The 22838-nt window shown below is 36.7% G+C and overlaps 1 protein-coding gene and 1 long non-coding RNA gene across 14 annotated transcripts in view; one reads left to right on the top strand and one right to left on the bottom strand.

Annotated features, from left to right (window-relative positions):
- The window catches only part of MCTP1 (multiple C2 and transmembrane domain containing 1), a gene marked incomplete at its 3' end in the record, with an annotated part of 559050 nt that overhangs the window by 63788 nt on the left and 472424 nt on the right, over positions 1–22838 (top strand). The gene's annotated exons all lie outside the window — the stretch shown is intronic.
- Positions 1661–21857, bottom strand: LOC309622549. Its single transcript, XR_014240963.1, has 2 exons — positions 16196–21857; positions 1661–15895 (listed from the first exon to the last, which is right to left on the bottom strand). It is a non-coding gene; the product is annotated as an uncharacterized lncRNA (long non-coding RNA).

Genomic DNA, 22838 nt, shown 5'->3' with positions numbered 1-22838 from the left:
ACATGGCCCCCTTCATCTCAGTGGCAGAGAACCTCTCTTATACCCATATCTCCATGATTTCCCTTCTGCAACTAGCCAGAGGAACTCTGTTTTTAAATGGCTCATGTGTTTAGGTTAAGCTCTCCTGGATAATCTCTCTGTCTTAAAGTTAACTGAGTAGTAACGATTACGTGGGCAATATTCCTTTTGTCAAGTAATATAACATAATTATGGGAGTAACACCAGATGGATATCAGGGGGGACATCTTAAAATTCTGCGTACTACAGAATGTCTGCACAGGACCCATGCAACTCAACATTTAACAAACTCCACGTAAAATTCTGATGCAGCTCACAAATTGAGTAAAGAGGTCTTGCTGACATGACCACAGCTGTTCTGTGGATTAAATCAAACCTCTTGAAATTAGAAGTCTTAGAAAGGGAGGCAAAAAGTGTATATAAACAAAAAGTTAGTGTTGATCCAAATCTGAGTCAAATTGCTATTGCAGTATAAGTGATAAATGATCATTTGCATTTCCAGGGTCTGGAGAATGTACAAGTGTGTCAGTCAAGTAGTAAGAACTATCAGTACCTCTTTAACTCTGGGTTAGACCCCGAACTGCTTTACAGTTATGAGGAATCATGTTCTGCTTTTACTTTCTTTTTCCCCAAGGATGGAAGGTGTTGTTAGAAAACTGACCAGCTTATTTGGCATATTTATATAAAATAAGGGTGTGTGGTAGAAGTGTTTGAATTTATAGTAAATGATCTAGAATGTTACCTAGTAGTTGTTTTCCCCCTTCTTGGTTTTTTTTTAAATTAATTTTTATTGCAGTATAGTTGATTTACAATGTTGTGTTAGTTTCTGCTGTACAGCAAAGCGAATCAGTTATACATACACATATAACCATTCTTTTTAGATTCTATTTCCATATAGGTCATTACAGAGTATTGAGTAGAGTTCCCTGTGTTAAACAGTAAGTTCTTATTAGTTATCTATTTTATTTTATTTTATTTTTTAACATCTTTATTGGAGTATAATTGCTTTACAATGGTGTGTTTTTTTCTGCTTTATAAAAAAGTGAATCAGCTATACATATACATGTATCCCCCTTCTTGGTTTTTAAGAAGATACTTTTTCTTTTTTTCTTTTTCTTTTTGGCTTTTCTTGTTCTGGCTTCTTTTCACCCAGCATGATTATTTGAGATTCTTCCATGTTGTAGGTATCATTCATTTATTTCTTTTTTATTGCAAATAGTATTCTATTGTATAGATATACAATAACTTGTTAATTCACTTGTTGATAGACATTTGGGTTGTGTCCAGATTTTGGCTATTATAAATGAAGCTCCTGTGGACATTCAGATACACATGTTTGAATAGACATAAACTTTTACTTCTCTTGGCTAAATACCTGGGAGTGAAATGGCTGGGTCATACGTTAAGTGTGTGTTTAACTTTTAAGAAATTGTCAAACTTTTCCAAAGTGACTTTAACATTTTACACTCCCACCAGCAATGCATGAGAGTTCCAGCTCTTCCACATCCTCATCTACAGTTGTTATGGTCAGTCATAAATTTTAGCAACTCTAATAGGTGTGTAGTGGTATCTTGTGGTTTTAATTTGCATTTCTCTGAAGACTAATGATGTTGAGCATCTTGACCTATGCTTATGTACCATCCATATATGTTTTTTGGTGAAGTGTCTGTTCAAATCTTTTGCCCACTTAAAAAAAATCAGATTAAAAAATTATCACTGAGTTTTGAGGATTCTTTATTTGTTCTGGATTTAAGTCCTCTATCAGATATATGAATTGCAAACATTTTCCTCCAGTATGTAGTTTTTTTTCATTCTTTTAACATTGTTTTTTAAAGAGTGGAGGTTTTAATTTTGATAAAGTCCAATTTATCAATTTAAAAACATTTTACATATCATGTCTTTGTTGTTGTATCTAAGAAGTCTTTGCCCAACTCAAGTTCACAACGATGTTATCCTATATTTTCTTCTGGAAGTTTTATAGTTTTAGGTTCTACATTTAGGCCTATGACTCATTTATAGTTAATTTTTGGATATTGTACAAGGCATGAATTGAAGTTCGTTGTTTTACATAAGGATATCCAGTTGTTGCAGCACCGCTTATTGAAAGATTATGCTTTCTTCACTGAATTACCTTTCCTCTTTGCATATTAGTTTTCCTTGTGTGGGTTTATTTCTGGACTTTCTGTTTTATTCCACTGATCTATCACTCTATTTTTACACCAATGCTATGGTGTCTTGAATATTGTAAATTTATGGTAAGTCTTGAAATCAGACAGTGTTAGTCCTTTAACTTTTTTCTTCTTTTCCCAAGTTATTTTGACTATTCTAGGTCCTTTGCATTTCAATGTGAATTTTCGATTTATTTTGTCAATTTCTACCAAAAATTTCTGCTGGGATTTTGATTGGGTTGTGTTGAATTTCTAGACCAATTTAGGGAGAATTGACTTCTTAACAACAGTGAGTCTTCCAACACATGAATTCAGTATATCTCTCTATTAGTTCAGAGTTTTAATTTCTCTCAGCATTGCTTTACAACTTTAAGTATTGAGATTTTGCTCATCTTTTATCAGATTTATATCTAAATATTTCATATTTTTTGAGGCTATTATAGTATTTTTCCCTTTAAATTTCAGTTTCCTTTGTTTGTTGCAAATATATGAAGATCACAATAGATTTTTGTATATTGATGTTGCCTCCTAAAACCTTGCTAAATTTATATGTTACATCTGGTAGCTTTTTTGTAGATTCATTGGATTTTCTATGTGGTCAATTATGTCATCTGTGAATAAAGACAGTTTTACTTACTCCTTTCTACTCTAGATGCCTTTTCTTATAACACTGACTTTAATTTCCAGCAAAATACTACATAAAAGTGATGAGTGAACATCTTTGTCTTATTCCTAATCTTAGGGGGAAAGCATTTAGTCTTTCATCATTATGATGTTAGCTATAATTTCCTCCCTCCCTCCCTCCCTCCCTTCCGACCTTCCTTCCTTCCTTCCTTCAATGCTCTTTATTAAGTTGAGGGAATTTCTTTTTATCTTTTTTATTGGGAATGAATGTTGGATTTTTGTCAAATGGTTTTTTGGGCAGCCATTGAAATTATCGTATGGGTTTTCCTTTTGAGTTTGCTAATATAATGAATTACATTGTTTGCTTTTTAAAAATGTTAAACCAACTTTGCATTCCTGGGAAAACCACACTTGATATATTGATTTTTTTATGTTGTTGGATTTGATATGCTAAAATTTTGTTTTAAACTTTTGCATTCATGCTCATGAGACATATTGATCTGTAGTTTTATTTTCTTGTAATGTCTTTGTCTGGTTTGATATCAGGAAAATGCTGGCCTTTAGAATTAGTTGGGAAGTATTTCCTCCTCCTCAATTTTTTGTGTAGAATTCATATTATTTCTTCTTTAATGTTTGCTTGAATTTGCCAGTGAAGTCATCTGGGCTGTGAGTTTTCTTTGTGGGAAGGTTTTTGGCAAATTCAGTTTACTTACTAGCTATAGAGCTATTCTGGTTATCTATTTCTTCTTGAAAGCTTTAGGAGTTTGTGTCTCATTTTCTCCATTTTGCTTTTTTGTTTCTGAATTCTGGAAGCTGTTAAAGTTCTGAGCTTTGTTCTGGTTTCCATCTAGAAAGAGGTGGTGAGTGAATCTCTCAATGCTCATAGAAAAATGCTTTAAGCCTTCTGTATATACCTAAGTAGAACATCTATACACATAACACACTTTTCTTTTACTAATATTAACCGTTATTCAGAGCATAATTTTAAGAGGTAATTATGTAAAAAGAAAGCCATTGTCTCTACTCTGTTTTACCTATTAGAGCTTGGGAGTGAGGAGGAAAGAAAAGAGCTGAGGAGAAAGGAAAATTTAGTGGTGCCACAATAAAATAGTAGGCTAGCCATATGAAACATGGGCAGACTCAATAGCTGAGCTTGAATTTACCAGTTTCACCAGAATTTGAGCAATCAGTTTCTTTGTTTTCTTCTAAAACTGAAGAAATTCATCAAGTCCTGTCCTGTGGCCTCTGATGCTTAGTGGACCTGACTGAGTCTATTTGTTCAAGAGGCAGAAAAAGACTAGACGGGATCTTGGAGACCTTTAATCCAGAACCTCTTTCTTTACAGTAATCTAATCTCTGATTTTTTGAATAGCCTAAAGTTCCATTGTATTTTGTAGTCCAGCTTCTGTCCAGACTTGCCTAGTCATTTTGTCAAGTGACTCAGAGAATGAAGTGTTCTTTCTTGATGACCTCATGGAAAATTACCTCAAATTAATTTCTTTCTTTGCTTCAAATCATCTTTAAATCAGCATAGTTTAAAATGCAATTGCTGGGCTTCCCTGGTGGTGCAGTGGTTAAGAATCCGCCTGCCAATGAAGGGGACATGGGTTTGAGCCCTGATCCGGGAAGATCCCACATGCTGTGGAGCAACTAAGCCCGTGTGCCACAACTACTGAGCTTGCGCTCTAGAGCCTGCGAGCCACAACTACTGAGCCCGTGTGCCACAACTACTGAAGCTCACACGCCCTAGAGCCCATGCTCTGCAGCAAGAGAAGCCACTGCAATGAGAAGCCCTCACACCACAATGAAGAGTAGCCCCTGCTCACCACAACTAGAGAAAGCCCGCGTGCAGCAATGAAGACCCAATGCAGCCAAAAATAAATAAATAAATTTATTTTAAAAAAAATGCCATTGCTATCTAAAAGCAAGTTATTAGATTTTGGATATTTGGAATTTGGGGGGGGAGTTACATTTTTCTTCACAATAATTATTTACACAATTCACAAATTAAAAAAAAAATCCCAAATCTATAAAACTTAACAAAATCCTCATGGAAAAATAGAGTAAGGAGCGCTCAATAGTTGTTGGGTTGAAAGAAGTGTTTTTGAGGGTGTGGTACGTGGTGAGGGAGAGATTAATTAATAGGAAGAGTAACTACAGAAAACATTTACTGTGGACATACAGACCACTGGCTGAAATTCACTCCAAGAAAGAAAAATCCTGCAGGTGTTATGCAGAGATTCTCCATGCTGTTTGTGCTAATGTGACAGCCTACAGAATATTCTTTGGTGTTGCTTTGGTGGAAGGGAATATTTGTTCAAAAGAGGAGGAGAGATTTTCTTTCAGTTAAATAACTTTAAAAAAAATGACACAGCTGTGATATTCCACTCGAATATACATTACACACTTTCCTAAAGACAAAAATAAGAGCAAACGCATTAACAGTAAGTATGCCTTAGGTCCAGATTATGGCTACGGAGAAGGGGTGGAGAAGAGAGGGAGGGCAGAAAGCAGAGGGAGAGTGGAGGAGCGGGTGCTGGACTGAGGAGAAGAGGATGGAGAGGGAAGTACCCACAGACACCAAGAAAAATGAAACAAAACCCCAGGAACAGAGCAAGGCACAGATTTAGAGAAGAGAAGAGAACAGAAGGCAGTAGCAAGCACTGTGGACTCTCACTGGACTCGAAAGTGGATGAAGTGTTGTTCTCACTTGAACTTGGACCTAATTAACAGTATTGGACAATTGTGTATATGTATGAGTGTGTGTGTGTATGTTTATGTGCCTGTATCAGGTAGAGAATATATTATCTTTTAACTGCCATGTTTTTATAAGGATCTTTTAAACTAGTAGCAAATAAATAGGCTGTCAGTTTTTATTAATAGTAGGCTCAATCTATAGAGAATGCGGAGGAAACATTATCATATGAGGGATGCATGAGTCCACTGATAAGAGATGCATAAGTCCACTTGTATGAGATGCCTCCAATCTATGAACCTAGGGGCAGCACAGGAATAAAGATGCAGACGTAGAGAATGGACTTGAGGACACGGGGAGGGGGAAGGGTAAGCTGAGACGAAGTGAGAGAGTGGCATGGACATATATACACTACCAAATATGAAATAGATAGCTAGTTGGAAGCAGCTGCATAGCACAGGGAGATCAGCTTGGTGCTTTGTGACCACCTAGAGGGGTGGGATAGGGAGGGTGGGCGGGAGACACAAGAGGGAGGAGATATGGGGATATATGTATATGTATAGCTGATTCACTTTGTTATAAAGCAGAAACTAACACACCATTGTAAAGCAATTATACTCCAATAAAGATGTTAAAAAAAAAAGAAAATGCCTTTTTTTCACAACAAACAATTTGTAATGACATTGAATATGTTAAATTTTATAGCTTCAAAATTAATATTATGTTCGCACTCTATTACAAAGGAGAAAGAAGAGAAAAGCAATCTACAGCAAAATTACACATGCGTGCACACACACACACACCCCTATGTGCTTTATCACAACTATCCTATGTGACCTCCAAATGCACCCTAGGGGTTGTGCTACCCTCCTTGGATTTGGAACCATTGTAATAAAGTAGCATTTCACACAACTCTGCCTTGCTAGTTTGCCTTTGGTATTTTTCTTCTCATTTTTATCAATGTATTTCCTTGTGATCCCTGACAAATGAGTACTGTATAGGAATAGGAAGGACTGGATTTATGCCACCTACTTCTTTAGGGTGATTTTAGCCAGGGGATTTTGGACATAGATGACTTACCTGACATATGCACACGTGGGTATGCCGTTTATACCTAAGTCCTGCACTTCTGTATCATAACATTGTCAGTTTCTTCTGAGGCGACATAAAATGATATCAGTCCAAAGGTTTATAATGATGACATAGGATATTTGTGGTGTATCTAGATTCTTTACTTCATGGTATTTTATTACCAATACATTTTCAGAAAAAAAAGTTATATTCTTTCTGCTAAGATGTCACTGATTAACAGAATAAAGAAATCTCCTCTAAGATACCTTTGAGACAAGGCAATATCAGTATGACATTTATTGAAGTGAAATCTTCTGACCCTTAATGTCAGGTATTGCCTATAGTATATATGATGTTACAAAATTTTATTGGGAAATTAAATTGTGTATTTAATTTTAATAAATTAAAAATCAAGATTAAGTAGCTTTAGTCATTTGATCTAGAAGGAAATTAAGGAGCAGATATGTGCCTCGAAAATGAAAATTAAAAGTCAGTTTGGAAAATTGGGGGCATACAGTTAAAAGAAGTCATACTCATGGGCATGTAATTAATTTTAGGATGCAAGGTTGTAAAGATGTCATATTAAAATAAATTAAAATTATAGTTTAAATATTCCTGTTCATAAATTGTTCTCATCTGTGAAATACTACCAGTCCTGTGGAAAATTGTTAAATAGTATCTGTTTTTCATCCTATGGCCAAGTTGGTGTAACTTCTCTACCTAAGAGGCTGTATGGCATGGAGATTAAAAGTGTGCACTCTGAAGGTTTGAATTTCAGCTCTGCCACTCATTAGCTGTGTAAACTTGGGCAAGTCACCTAACCTCTTTGGTCTAATAATAGATATAATAACAATATCCACTTCTAATGAAGTCGTTGTGGGATTAAATGGGTTAATGTGTATAAAACACTGATAGCTGTGCCTGGCACAGAGTAAATGCAGGTATGGGTCAGTTATGGGTCTTACCACATGTGAGTGAGGACAGCCGATCTCTCAGTTCTCTCTCCCTGGATTGTTCATATCTGTCCCTAGATAGTTATCATCATGCCCTTGAGTGAATGGGCACAGCCCCCCTGTTTTAGCCCAGAGGTGTCCCAGGATGGGTGCCTATTTTAGCTTGGGTTCCCGAGAAGCTGATCTTGAGAGGATTCATTCCTATGAATGTGACTTATTAGGAAGTTTGCTCAGGAAAGCTCGTAGGAGATTGGGAAAGCAGGACCAGAAAGGAAGCAAGCCCAGCAAGGACATGATATTAAACAAAATCTCAGGAGGGCAGCTGACTCAGTCTTGCAGGCGGGCCCTGGAGACACCACAGGCCACACCCTGGAGGTGTCCAGACCAGGGCAGGGGAGCTGGTATGACCATAATCCCTCATCCCTTGGGCACTGGGTTAAGGGCTGCTCCTGGGGAGACAGAAATTTCCAGGCACTTTTATCTCTGCTATGGGGCTTGAACAGGAACAATATTTGTCTGGATTGTTAAAGATACTGCTGTTCAGGGCTGTACAAAGTATTAGGTTTCTTTATCCATAGTGAGTGAGTTGACAACTTTGATTTTGCTTCGTAAGTGTTGGTCACTTCTGAAATGCCTGTGTGGTTTGCTTTTCAAATAGATTTCGGAAAAAAAAGAGCAGATGATATGATTTAGTAGTTTAACTTCAACACTCTGTTTAATTCGGTTGCTTGGTTTCTCCCTAAGTGTTCAAAGAAATGCTCACCCCACAGTTTACAATGGTGCCGAGAATCTTGCTTCACACATGAACAGTGGAAAGAAACTTGTATCATTGAAGTCATATTATGTGCTAGATACTGTGTGATAGGCTCCTGAAGATACTGCGTTTAGTCCTTAACTCACATGCATGTGAGTTAGGCGTTATCCTAATTTTAAGGCTAGGGGAATGGAAGTTTAGAGAGGTTAAGCTTTATGCCCAAAGTTGCACAGAACTAGAATTAAAACTGAAGTCAAAGACTGCACTCTTTGCTAGTTCCTATTACGTAGGAAGTAGGGAAAAGCTTTATATCCTGATTTTAGGTTGGCATCTGGAGACACAGAATTTTCTGTCTTTGAACAATTACAGCTTTTTAGTGTCACTGAACTGTGCAGGAGGAGGGAGTTTTGGGTGTGTGTGTGTGTGTGCACACACGTGCACATACATCTGTGAGAGAAAGAGAAAGAGAATTAGCATAAGTGACGTAAGTTGTTAATAAATTTTATTCCTGTGAGCACTGAAAAGCACAATGAAAAGTTGTGGAGCACTGTTTGGAAGTTGCCCACCTTTTAAACAGTCATTGCTTTTCAATGTAAAGGGGCACACTCTTTGGACACTAGAAACAGTAACTCTGGGTAAAGGATTAAGAAAAAAATGCATTTAACTCATTCTTCTGCTTTCTCAGAAGCAGAGTAAGGCTCATGCCTTCATTTAGGTCAATCTGCGTGCACCTAAAATTGTGTTGATTCAGGGTCCTTGACTCCTTGGTTGGAATTGGTTTTAGACAGTTGTTCAAATGCAGAGAAATTGGACTGTAGACTGATTCTTTGGATGCCTCAGAGTACTATGCATTATTTGCTTAATAGCTGGATCTAAATAGTCCCATAGAGCTTGACAAGTCGAGAAAGAATCTTGAAAGTTCTTTTGGTTTTATCAGGAAGATGTCTGCAAGACTAATTCCCATCTCTCAGGGGTGTGAGTAGCTGCTGCGTAACATAGAAACCTCACCCCAGGCAGGAGTGGCTCACCTCCCTACAGCCCAGAAGTTACATGGTTTTTCTGGGGTCCTCTGTGATTGGAGGGAAGTTCCATAACGTGCTTTCTGGTAGCTGATGCTTACTTACTTCACCAGCGCCATTACATTTCTCATGTTGTTAAAGACCAGATGTTCCTCTATTTGTATTGTATTTCTTGAAGTTTACACATGATTTCCTTCAATTTAGATATATTTTTAAGAAATATTTTCAATTAGCCTCATTGTTTACTATGAAAAAAACCTAGAAAAACAAAAATGTTTCTATTCAAGTGGATCATAAATGTTTGATAGGATCTTTAAAAATTCACAACTACATTGTTTTTAGGAAAAGTAAAGGGAATGGCTTAGAGACTTTAGAAGTGAACCTTACAGTTAGGATCAACTTAATTTTTAGGAGGAACTGCAATTTTCTGCTGTTAAACCTGAAGAAAATTCCTTCTGAGTATTGCAGTGTTTGACATTCCTTTCACTTAAGTCTGCTAGTTATTTTTTTCTGAGTTTAGACTTTCTATTATTGCAATATTTTTTCAGCTTCTAGAAATACGAAAGAGAGACTTGTGGAATCATCAAAAATTAAATAGTAACTAATACAATTGTTATTGTCCCTGGTTAACAATTATAACTAACAATGAGCCACTTGCTAGTTAAAAAGTAGCTGGTTCACTTCCTCTTAAAGAAGGGTTAAATGAATAGTTGGTCATATGATGTGATGGGATGTATTAAAAAAACACACCGAATGTTTATTAATTACATACTTTTAAAATATGAAGAGGGGTACATAAAACTGTTTGCTGTGACAAAAATATTTAAAATGGGCTTTACTAAAGTGATTATTTTTGCTAGTCCTAAAATTCTACCTTTAAGAAAAAGTAAAGGCCTTAGTAGAAAAAGGGAAAGCTTCAAGTTTACCTTTTATCATCTCATAAACACTTTTCATTTCCCCTTGCATCTTATAATAATAGAAACAAAGAAATCCCTGTGATACAACACTCTGTAAAACTGAATTCTTTAAAAGTTGAGAAAAAATAGGAAATTTTATTCAGGTACCAAGCTCAAAGAAACTGTGTTGAATAGAGTCAAGAATTAACATTTATTTTGTTAACCAAAGACTAATATTAAAAGAATCTTTAAAATGACGAAGTTTTGAATGTTACGATACGATTCTTTTTTTTCCATTTTGTTATTTTATTTTGAAAATGGAGTCCACAGTTCTATAAAGTGACCTTCATATTGTAATGCTTTCCATCTCTCATCTCACGGGTGTGTTTCAGAGTAAATTAAAGTAGGATCCAAAGGAACCTTGAGCCACCTAGAGGGGCCTAGTGGCCTCTATGGGCTAGGGGTCCAGAGACAAGCTGAAAGTCTTCTGCACTGATGTTTTTCTAGTTTTCTATCTATCATAGTCATTATCACTGCTGGCATTATTTGTTGTATCATCATCATTAAACAGCAGGCTCTGGTTATTCAAAAAGGGCCCTTTGGTTCTATAGCACCTCTAATCTTCCTGAATATTATTGAAGGCTTTTTTTTTTTAAACTTTCTTCCTTTGTTCATTGATCTATGAAAAGGGAAACTGTTGCTTTAAGATGACAACACCTGCACATTTAAAGAAATGATGTCACTCTATCAGCCAGTTGTATAAAAACACACCTTCAGCCAAAGACATTTCTTACAAGTTAGATTATAAAATACGATTCTTAATTTAAACTAGTCATCCTTCAGAATCTATTCTCTCTTTCTTATTCAGTAATAGACATACTAGAACTTCTAATTTTTACCTGGCATGGGCATGTCTGGAGTAAAGACCTTATTTTCCAGTCAGCTTTCAAGAAGACATGGCCATACGACTAACTCTTGGTCCGTGGGCTGCAGGTTGGACAGTTAGAATCAAGCAACCATCTTGACCTGTGAGGTAGAAACTGCCTGCTGAAGGTGGCAAAGCAACAAAGTGGATGGAAGCTGGGTGCCTGACATCGTGGGATGCCATACTAGACCTGGCTTGATGACCTCTCGTCTTTTTCTTTTTTTTGATGGAGAGAAATAAACTATTGTGTTTAATCACCGTATTTTCAGTGACTGGATTTAGATCCCCTTTTAGGGTCCAGGGATACTGAAGTTAACCTTGACAGAGACATCAAATTATTTTTCTTTTTGATCACTTGTAAGATGATTTTCTGTGTAAATAAATTCCTCAGGATAATAAAGTTCAATGTAACGTACTCAGATCAACAACAGCATTGAAAGCCGGTCTTACAATAAGACCTCATGTGTCAGACTCAGTGATCAGAGAACTCAGTTGGGTAGAAAAGGTGGATGGACCTGACTCCTGAAAAAGAAAAAAAAAAAAAAGAGAGCCTATACTGAGTTCATCAAGACTTTATATTCAGCAACTGTTGTCTAACACCTGAGCAAATCAAACAACCAACAGGTGTATTGGGAGCCAAGGGGAGATAAATATATTTTGATATTAAAGTGTTTTTGATATTAAAAGTGGGTCTAAATTTTCCAAAAGGCACAGTTTGGAGCATAGAAGATGGAAGCGTGGTGTTGGTGTCTACTTTATTCTGTCACCACGATTGCAGATGGTATTTCTAACCACATGTTTCAGATGTACCCGATTAGTCACCATGGGAAGTAGAGGACAAACTCGAAGCCACCTGCAACCCCGAGCACAGCCCTCCTAAGACCCATTATTTCTGTTTTGGTCCGTATCCAAAAATCTTCCCAGACAGATGGCTCTGCCTAAATGGGAGACAAATTTAGGCTTATAAAAATGCTGAGGATGAAACACATTTACTTGGGATAAGCTTCCTAAATGGAACTTTGTATTCTTTCAAAGTTATAAACATACAAACCTGAACTTCTCATTGGCAGTTTCTAATGAAATCATAGGTATTCACCCCTGTCTATTGTAAGCTTTATGTTTATGTGACTGCCAGCCCCCCTTCAAAGCAGGTTGTCATGTTAGTTGATTTTGAAGAATTGAGAATGATTCTGGCTTGCATGTTTTTAAGTGCTGGTTGTAACATCTATGCTGGACAGCGTATCTTGAGCACACTAAAAGATGTTATTTTCTTTTCCCCATAAAGTTAAAAATGTTTTGCTTGTATTTAAATGTTAGGTCTTTTTTGCATAATTTTTCCTGCATTTACTGATGTTTGCAACACTTCTCAATTTAGTACCATCTGCGAATCCATCAGCTTGCTATTTACTGCCTCTTCTAGATCATTAAGGGAGATGTTATGGCAATAATGCTTTATTTACACGTCACTTTTCCAGGAAACTCAAAGTATATTTATAAAGTTATTGTATTAAACAATGGCACCCCTGTGAGGTAAAGAATTTTACAGTTAGAAAGCATTTCAACATTAGTATCACATTTTAGGTAAAAGGGAATATTTCAGTGGTTCTAGAGTTTACGCATGTCTGTTATTAGATGTTCTTGTTGTTCTGAGCCATTAAGGAAGTTGTTGCAGTAGTGCCTCATGGTTGTATAATGACCTGAGAGGTGGGAGTGATTGGGTTAGACTGATGAATGCATTTTACTTTTCTTCCAGTTCCCTCTTGGTCCCAATGTCTAAGTCTTAATTACTGCGAAGTGGCAAAAAGCCAATAAAATTAGAGGAAGACAGAGACACAAAAGAATCAGGTAAAATGAATTATTAAGGATGATAAAGAATTATTAAGGATGATAAATTCTCCATATTGTCTCTCTTCCTTTTAAATTATGGTAGTGTCAATGTTTATGCATGCTTCTAGAGGCCTGCAGACCAAGGAATCCTTTGTAAAAATGGGGAGAATGAGAATCCATCTTGTTTACTGAATGTGTGGATTTTATTTTATTATTTCACTTTTTAATAGTGTTGTTCTGTGGCAGTCTGGTTGTGCTTGGTTAAACACAGAAAACAATGAATCTCTTCTGTAGTTAATCAGTATTTTTATTGACTATCCAGTGGTATAACTATTAGCAAATGCATAAGGAACCTCAGCTCTGGTTTAGCCCCTTTTTATCCATAGTTTTGAATGGCAGAAGTTAAATGTCGTCGGTTAGCAACTCATACCATCTTTGCAAGTTAGTTTGAGAACTTTGGTCTCCCAGTTTAGATAATGCAGGCTGTTGCTGAATTTAGTTTGAGATCTATCAGTTATTTATTATGGAAGTAAAGTTATAATCATCCAAAAGAGTTTCTGGTGTTTAACAGGATTTCTAGCTGACATTTGACTTCTAAATTTATATTTTCTCTCATTTCTTAAACTCATTAATTGATTAACTTAGGATTTATTTATAAATTAGCTTAATGGTAGAGAGTCCAATAAATATGAAGGGACAGTTACAGGCATCTCTCTCAATAAGAATATAACCTTTATGGCATGTTTTGGGTAGTGGAGTTTTGTAATATTTGCATTTAAGTTGCTCACCAGGAGACTGAAGAATACATGTGGATTTGTTTGATGGGCTTTTGTCTCAGGTCTGCTGGGCAAGGCAGTGGCTTCTAGACCTATATAGCTCATCCAGTGCATTGAGAGAATGGCTTCTAGACCCGTGGCTCAGCTGGGAGGGCCATCCAAAGTTGACATTAAGTCTCTGTTAGAACAGCAATGAGATCTAAGGCCCACATGAAACCCAAGGCGATTAGAACAGAGCCTCCCAAATTTAACTCATTTGAGTATCATCCTCTCATTTTTGCCTTATATACCCACAACCTTCATTATTTATCTAATGTTTTGCTTTTAAATCAATGCAATTTAGGGACTTAAATAAATTATTTTAAAACAGAATATTATATTACTACCACAAATCAGAAAAAATCCTCTTCTAAAATAGATGGTAACTATAAAATTTAATAGGATGAAAAATCAAAAAAGTATACAGTTCTAGTTAGATGATGTTACCTGGAGGCTCAGTGCCTGAGAACATCTTTGTTCTGTTAAAACAACAATAGAGAGATGTTAAAGACCTACTAGCACTAAACTGAGATTTTTCTCCTTGTTATTAGAAAATCAAAAAGGGAAAACTTCATCAATCTCTGAGTTAGGGTTTGTAATGTACTGTTACCACCTACAATGATATCCTGGACCATGCTTTGGGAAATAATGGATTAAAAAATCAAATAAAGAAAATGGATCCAATAGCCTAACCAACTCTTTCACTTATTCATTCATTTGACTTACTATGTGCCCCCAAACTGGGTATGCAATATTGAACAAAACACGCAAATCCCTGCCCCTGTGGACTTACCATCAAGTATGGATCTTTCCTTCCAGCCTCTCCTACCATGCATGCAGTCCTACTTCCTCTTTTTTTCCTCTCAATTCTTCTCTCATTGCCACCCCAGTCCAGTGTAACTTATTGTGGGGAATAGAAACTCCAAAGGGTCCTTGTTCTCTTCTGACACCATTTGGGTCTCCTTGTCTAAGGTTCAGCCTTGGAATGCACCATGATCTTGCCCACAGGCAGAACTTCTCCAGACCTCTAGCAAATTTAAATAGTATTTCAAGTGTCTTATGCAGTTTCCACAGTTCCTGCACAATCAGAGGAGTAAGAACGCCAGGAGGCACATCTAATATTAGGAGGCCCAGGGTCCTGGATATTCTTTGCATTTGTGTTCCTGTTTGGTAGTAAGCTTGGTTTTAATCCCAAAATGTGCTCTGAGGCCTTGAATATACAAGCAGGTCACATCAATTATCTAAATACTGCCTGGTAAAACCACTTCACTAAATGTGGTTAATACAAAAGATATTTATTTTACTCATATTATTTAGTATACTAGTAAGTGCTTTTCTAGGTTTCCATGTAAAACCTCGCCTCTGGTGTTATTACCAAGCCTCAGAACTTCTTCAGGGTCAATACCTATGAACTCCTCAGTTAACTCTTCCTTATCCCCATAGAAATTAATCACAGTGCAGATTATCTGACATCATGAGAGTTTAATAACAAAGATTATGGTCTCATGTTCCATTTGCCAGAGGAAAGCAGTTGTGGCCAAGACCAGCTGTGCTAATAAGGCCCCCCTTTATCTTATCGGAAGAAATATAAGGAGTTGTCTATTGTTAGAGTGTGGAACCTCCAAATTCCATCTGTTGTTCTGACCTAACCTCAATGTGATTATATAAAATGCTTTGAGGAGGGGGTATACCTGTTCCACTATCCTTCTAAATTTAGCTGTGATAAATTTTGACATCCTCTAGGGGAAGAAAAATCTTGAAAACTCTGATGAAAGCAAATTTACAAACAAATTAAAAAAGTAATGCCAATGGCAAATTCCAGGAATAAAAAGCTATTTACAGAATATGCTAGGAATATTTGGAAACAATACCGGGAAATATGAATGTGCTAGAATGGATGAGTAATAAGTGTTTTTTAAAGTTTGCGATGGCATCAGTGAGCCTATGTCTGTGGTCTTATTTGAAAGTGAATTTATCTTGTTGCTTCTTGAAATCTTTACTGTGCGTACCTTCAGTTGTGGGTTCCACTAAGGCTGTCTAATAACCTGTGCATCTGCTAGTCATATACCCCTCGGGTAGTCAGTAAAAATGCTAACTGAAAAGAGTTGAATTGCTCCCTTTTTTTGCTGACTTTTTTTTTTTTTTTTTATATTTATTTTTGGCTGTGTTGGGTCTTCATCTCTGTTCAAGGGCTCTCTCCAGTTGCGGCGAGTGGGGGCCACTCTTCATCGCGGTGCGCGGGCCTCTCACTATCGCGGCCTCTCTTGTTGCGGAGCACAGGCTCCAGACGCGGAGGCTCAGCGGTTGTGGCTCCCGGGCCCAGTTGCTCCGCGGCATGTGGGATCCTCCCAGACCAGGGCTCGAACCCGTGTCCCCTGCATTGGCAGGCGGACTCTCAACCACTGCGCCACCAGGGAAGCCCTTGCTGACTTTTTTTTTTCCAGAGAAAGCTTCAGGAGAGGTGATACTGGCTGCCCTCTTGTACTTTACTAATGATACCAATTTGGAAATGAAGTCTTTGAAAAGCTTGGCATGCAAGACAGGAGAGAACAGTTATACAGCTTAGATTGAAAAGACAATAAGTATATGTTTGTTTGCTGCTAGATTATCCATCAGCTTAATACAACTCTGCAATTCCTCACTTTGGTATGACAGTGTATTTATAATAAGAAATTATAATTTGCCATCTCACTCCCCAGTGTGTGTAACCTGTGTCTTTTGTAAGTGGCTACTTTTGAGGGTGCTGTGATGTTGGTGGGATTTTGACATCTGGTGGATTTTCCTCTAAATGCTTTAGGAGAAACTCTTGTAGACATTTCTGTGGGGTCGTACCAGCAAGTACTTGTCAGGATTGGGAGCCTTACTCTCCTCTGAGCTGGAGAAGTGCCAGTAGAACACAGTATATCAGGAATAATGCCAAGAAAATATTATCATTATGGATAGCTGTGGAAAAAGCATGGCCGACAGGATGGGGTAGTTTCTTAGGAATTTTCTGGAAAGGGAGGGAATGACTTTCCCAACTCTAGTTTCTTGGACCAAAGCCCAGACTTCCTATAGACATATCATAGCAAGAATTCCTGGCAACCTAGCAGTATCTCCAGTTGTGCTGGCACAACCTTACGGAGACATCTATGAATAGGAAGGACATTGACACAAGGGTATTGACAAAGTCACAGCTCTTTTATTTAGATAACATTTAGTATATATAATTTTAATTGGAAAAGGAATCTCTGTCATAGGCTCCCTTAGAGTAACGTGAAAAAAAATGTTTACAACAAATGCCAGAGATCAGAGAGTTAATTTATTGGTGATTTGTTTCCATTTAAATCAAAGAAGGTAAACTCTTGTTTTGTCAAATTGAGAAATGTATTAATTACATTAAATTAATATAATATTAATCTATTAAATTAAATACATTAATTTAAAATTTATTTGAAATAGTAAATTTCAAAGACATCAAGAAAGTATTGAATTGTTTCACAAATTTTATCCCTTCAGGTTGTATAAAGGTTTTTGTTTGTGGTTTTTTTTGTTTTGATTTTTGATTCTTTAGATTTTAAAAATGCAAACAGGCTAATAGTAGTCAAGGTGTTGAGGAATTCTCAGTGTATGACCTCCTTTATTTACAAATAAATGTTGTGAGCATATAAAAGTTAAAATTTGGGGTGTTAGAGATGGTCGTTGTTGATTGGATGCAGTTGGGACTAAAGTGCCCTGAAGGTGCTGCCGGGTTGGACTCCAGGAGAGGCCTTGGCTGCAAACGAACAGGGGATTATCCCTGTCACTTGCCTCAAACATTTTTCAAAGAATCCTTCAGTTGTCCTTGAAAAATCACCAGTGAGGGAACTGGTTGAAGAATAAGAGAAATAAGTGAAATCTGAGGCAATTTTAATTTTTATTATGAGCCAAAGACTCTGTTCCATTGCCTTGGACTTGAAGCCTTGCTTTCCATTTTTCTTTATGATATCTGATATCCCTGGAAGGGTATATAAGACCACTCCTGAGCTTTGACTTTGAATTCTGAGGTAGAAACCCTATTTAAGCGCAAGTCTGATGGTGGAGAAATTAACTAGCATCCAAGTTGCCCTTTCTCAACTCTCTAATAAAATAACTCTGAAAATAAATAATAGAAAGAACATTCAAATAGCTCCACTAACTTAGGGAAAGATCCAGGTAGTTTGTGCTTACTTAGGCCTACTCTATTCCATCAGGGATATAAATAAGAAGGGCTTTCTCCATATAACAGAAACTGTCCCCTCTTCCCCCACCCCCCAAATATAACAGTGGCTTAAACATTTAAAAAATTTAATGTGGAAGTAGGTGGTTTTGCCAGCTCAAGGATTTCAGAGTCTATGTCCTGAATCTTTTGCCCTTTTCTTTGTGGTCTTCTTGTGGTTACAAGATAGCTGCTCCATCTTCAACATCACATCCATATTCTAGGCAGAAAAAAAGGGAGGGCAAAAACTAAGGCAACATGAGTTTACTCCATTTTTGATGAACTGCTCAATCAACTTATATCTCATTGCCCAGAACTGTATTTCATAGTATCTTGTCTCTACCAGAGAAGCTGGTTATTGTTTTCTATATGAGAACATTACTGTCCTGCACTCCCCAAATTGCTATTCTCTTAGGAAGGAAGATGGAAAGGGTAGGAAGTTAGTCTGTTACAAATATTCATCATTAATGTTACCTCATGTAATTCTCAGATCTATTCATTTTTCTGTATTTCCATTTACACGATATTTAACAAATGAGAACTAAGATATCAGTTAATTGGATTGATCAGGGAGGGTCTCGTGGAGGAGGTGAGACTTAAAGATGAGTCTTGCAGTTTAACTATAATTTGGAGAAGAGCATGGAAATTCTAAGCAGAAGGAAAGAAGGGATAAAAGCCCCAAGATGGAAATGATTATAATACATATGAGTGTGATTATGGTTATGGGCAAAGAAACTATTAGGAAATTAGACATGCTTGAGCTGAGGTATTTGGAAAATCTTATAGCTATTTCTTTAAAAAGTAGAATGGATGGGGAGAACTAAGTCAGATACTCAGATCTGATTGTTGTATAGCATTATGGAGAAGCATGAAGCAATCCAAATTATAGTCCAAGGGAAGCTCTAATCCTTAAGATCTGAAAAAGAAACTCCTATCTAAGTGTAGTCTCTGTCAATAGCTATTTAATATGCATTCTTCATTTCTATAGACCACCTTCTTTGCGGCTACTTTGAATTTTCTAAGTTTTTAGGGTTATTTACATTTCATCGCCTTCCTAGAACATAGGAAGTACTCATATGTTTGCAGAATCAAATTACATTGAATTATGCCCTACTCACCAACACTCCTGGGAATGGCCCATAGCTCCTGCTGGTGGGTCAGGCCTAAGCTGCCATGTTGGTTCCTCCAGACATGTCTTTTTTCATAGAGTCAGAGGAAGCTCATTCACAGCAGATGATTTGAGCCAAATATATTTGCTCTTGTGGAAATGGGGTCACTGACAACCAGATCTAAGTGATGAAGGGGAGGGGAGGCCATAATCCCAGAATAATCAGAGGAAGCTATTTTGCATGGTGAAAAGTACAGGGTAAGGCATCATCATTCCAAAGACATCAAATTTTCCATTTCTCAGGTTTGGCTTGACTTCACCTTTCCTTCCATAATACCTACAGTGTCCCTTCAGTAAATTTTCTTAGACTGGTATGTATAGATTTCTCTTTCTTGTTATCAGTTATGTCTAACAAGGACAAGGACAGAAATATATTTGAATAATATTCCTATATATCCCTATTGGTGGGATGAGATTACATTAAAAAGGGAGGCACTCTTAATACATTATATCTTTTTAAATGACAGCGTAAGAATTGGTGCAACCACATTCCAACCATCTTATTCTTGCATGGTGAGCATCATTACTCATTTCTGAAAATTGTAGGGTTGATAGTGAAGTCTTTTTAAAAATGAAAGTCCGTGTCATCTCTGAAGTTAATGCAGATTGTCTTAATCTACTATTATTTATGTATTAGTCCAGTTAATTATCACAATTCATTCAGTGATGGAACTTCTAATAACATAGGATAGGAAGGATATAAGTGGATTTTCCACATTTTTATTGGGAAAATCAGAAGGTTCTACAGGGGCCATTCAGCAGTGTGATTAGTAAAAAGACCACAAATCCATGGTCCCTATTGTGACACTTCCGGTCTTACCACAGACATTACATTCACCTCCTTGATCTGTTGGATGAGAATTACCTAATGGGCCAAACTTGACCTTAAGTGGTTCATCAAAGTGAATCCAGGGATGCTGCAAAGCAAGCACTGATTACAGGCAAAGGTATAGCTACCACCGCTCAGTTTAAGCAGCTGCCTGAGACGAAGAATGAAGGTTGGCAGACCATAGCAAGTGTCAGAAGCATCAGTCATATAATTTTATTTGGTGTGTTTTCATCTTATGGAAGTCCTCTCTAATAGGAATAAAGATGTTTAGAAGGAAAGGACTTGTTTTGAATTCTGATTAATTTAGAAGATATTCCTTTGGAGGGCTTGTATATTGTCTATGCTAACCTGTACCTGTGTCTGACTCAGAGGCCTTGGAAAGGTGAGGTTATAAAGAGTAGGGTGAATGGATGCAAGCCTCCAGTGTTTTACCCCTTAACATATTAGTGGAGCTTTATTTTGGGGGGAGAAAAAAAGAAATGAGGCAGGATAAGGAAAGGACTCAGGGCTACCCAGGTCCTTTGGACTGGGCAAAGAGCATCTGGAGGCCACAGCTCAGGGAGATGGGGAATGTGTGAGGGCATGAGAAGTATTGAGTAGATGGGAATTCAAGAAACAGGAAGAAATCCTCTTTACTCACAAAACCCTTTTATTTCCCCTCCCCCAACTGTCCTCTGCTTGTTTTGCTAATGAGGGATGATGAATCATTGAGCAGCTGCTACAAACCAGGCTTTGCTTCAGGCACTTCATGTCCAACCTCTGCCCAATCCACCAATTATCCTGGAAAAACTCTGCATAGTGAAGTGGTCCATGGTAGTGTGATTAGTGTAAACTGTCAACTTCTCAGTGAAAATTCACTCAGGTGACTGTGGAATCAGAAAAGGAATATCCATTAGAAGGACTTAGAAATAGCATGTAGAGAAGTTATTTCCCGTGTCTGGGTACATTTATTTTTGATTGTTTATACTGAATTTATTTTTTGTTTTCCAAGTATTTTTTTTCAAAAGAGAGGCAGAGAGAGGATGAATGTCTGGAAAGCTGACTACTTGAAAATTATTTTGCTAGCGAACACTAGCAAGCATCAGATTTGGTGGCTTTACAAGAATCATCAATTTTATATTACAAGTGGTTCTCAGGTTGTAGTTCCAGTGTTTTATACATGAATCCAGTCTGTTTTCTGCAACCTAGAGGGATGAACTGTTGATAATTAGTTTTATGCCATAGGGGTTCTAACTTTGTATTAAAAGATATGTGTGATGTCCCTTTGCATGTAATGTGAATGAGTTATTTGATTATAGGAATTAGTTGTTTAGTCTGTTTGCTTTGAGAACAGGGGACAGTTATCTCATCTGGGGAGAGATCAGCTTTCATCTTTAATCTATATTATTATAAGTCTTTTTTCTTAGAGATAACAGATAAATCGCATTACTCATTTGTATTAAGTTATGCTTTTAAAACTTGAAAGAACTTTATTGGAGAGTTTCAGGTATTTTATTAAAATTTATTGTAATTTACTAGACATAAATTATTGTGTGATAATTATCTCCCTTAGGAGTAATATATGAAATAAAATTTTACCAATGTTAGCTCATTATTTTCACTCTATTTTATCATTTTTATTTTCTTTAGTTTTAAGTGTTCTGAAATAACCCTAAAAAAAAATTAATGTGTTTTGTTGAGAGAATTAATTATGCACCCAAGAAAATCTATTTTTTTATTAGAGAGCAGATATTCTAGCTATTTGCTTTGCATTGAGAGAAATTTATAAAAGATAAAGATGGGTATTTAGATTTATTTTTAATAGGAAAGTGATGTTGGTTTTCCATGTGAAGATTAAAAATTATTACACATGAGAAAATTACTATATAGCAATGCAGTTTGTTATATGTTTATGTTATACGTTATTTGGAAAGTGGACAAATAGATGAATAATATATTATTTCTCTGACAAAAGCTCTAAAGGTAATCCCAAGCCAATGAACTCCATGTAATTCAAAGAAAACTCTGCTGTGAAATGTACAATAGATAATCTAGTGTAAATTACTTCCTTGGAGAGTTAATTTTTCTCTGGTGGCGAGTTATTAGTAGAGATAATTGAGGTGGTCATTGATTCAAAGGAAATTTGTGGAATTAATGCCAGTGATATCTCAGAAATCCATAAATTTGATTACTTAATGAGAAGAGTAACACAAAGAGTTTTTTCACTTTTTATATGGTAATACTTTGTAATATCATTTGATATAACAGAGGGTTTTGATTCTCCAAGTGGCCTCAAACTGATGGCAGTTAGTCCTTCCTCTCTCCAAACTGATATAAACTGAATTTATTTACATTGGAGAGTCAAGCATTTACAGGACAGGATGTTCCTGTTTGATATTTTATGCTCTCTCATTTTCATCCACTGTGAATATATTTTCTTGAGCTCTTTTGGCAAAGGGAGAAATTAGCTTAGCACAACTATTTTTTTCTGACCTCATTTTATTCTTTGGAAAAATCCTTAGTATTTTGCAGCATCAAAGTGGCAAAAATAGAAGAATTTAAACTCACGTATATAGGGTCTGTGGCAGGACTAGAAAGTAGCCCTCAGTACACAGAAGTTGCAAGTCACTGAGGGAAACTGAGCAGCCGGAGTCAAGCTTCTAAGTCATACTGCTGATCAGAGCTGAGGGTCATGGTTAGGAACTTTAAATAGAAACATCATACTGGTTTTCTTTTACCCCCTCAAGCTACTCCCTCACCCTTGTGTACTCCTTATAGACTTCATTCTGATTATATGAGAATCTAAATATAGAACAAAGATGGCTACATCTTTTTGTGTATGTGTGTGCTGTAATAAAAAAAGAAAGAGATAAAACTATTT

The sequence above is a fragment of the Balaenoptera borealis genome (genome assembly GCF_965194805.1).
Source record: "Balaenoptera borealis genome assembly, chromosome: 2".
Lineage (NCBI taxonomy): Eukaryota > Metazoa > Chordata > Mammalia > Artiodactyla > Balaenopteridae > Balaenoptera > Balaenoptera borealis.
This window is presented reverse-complemented; position numbering and strand designations above follow the sequence as displayed.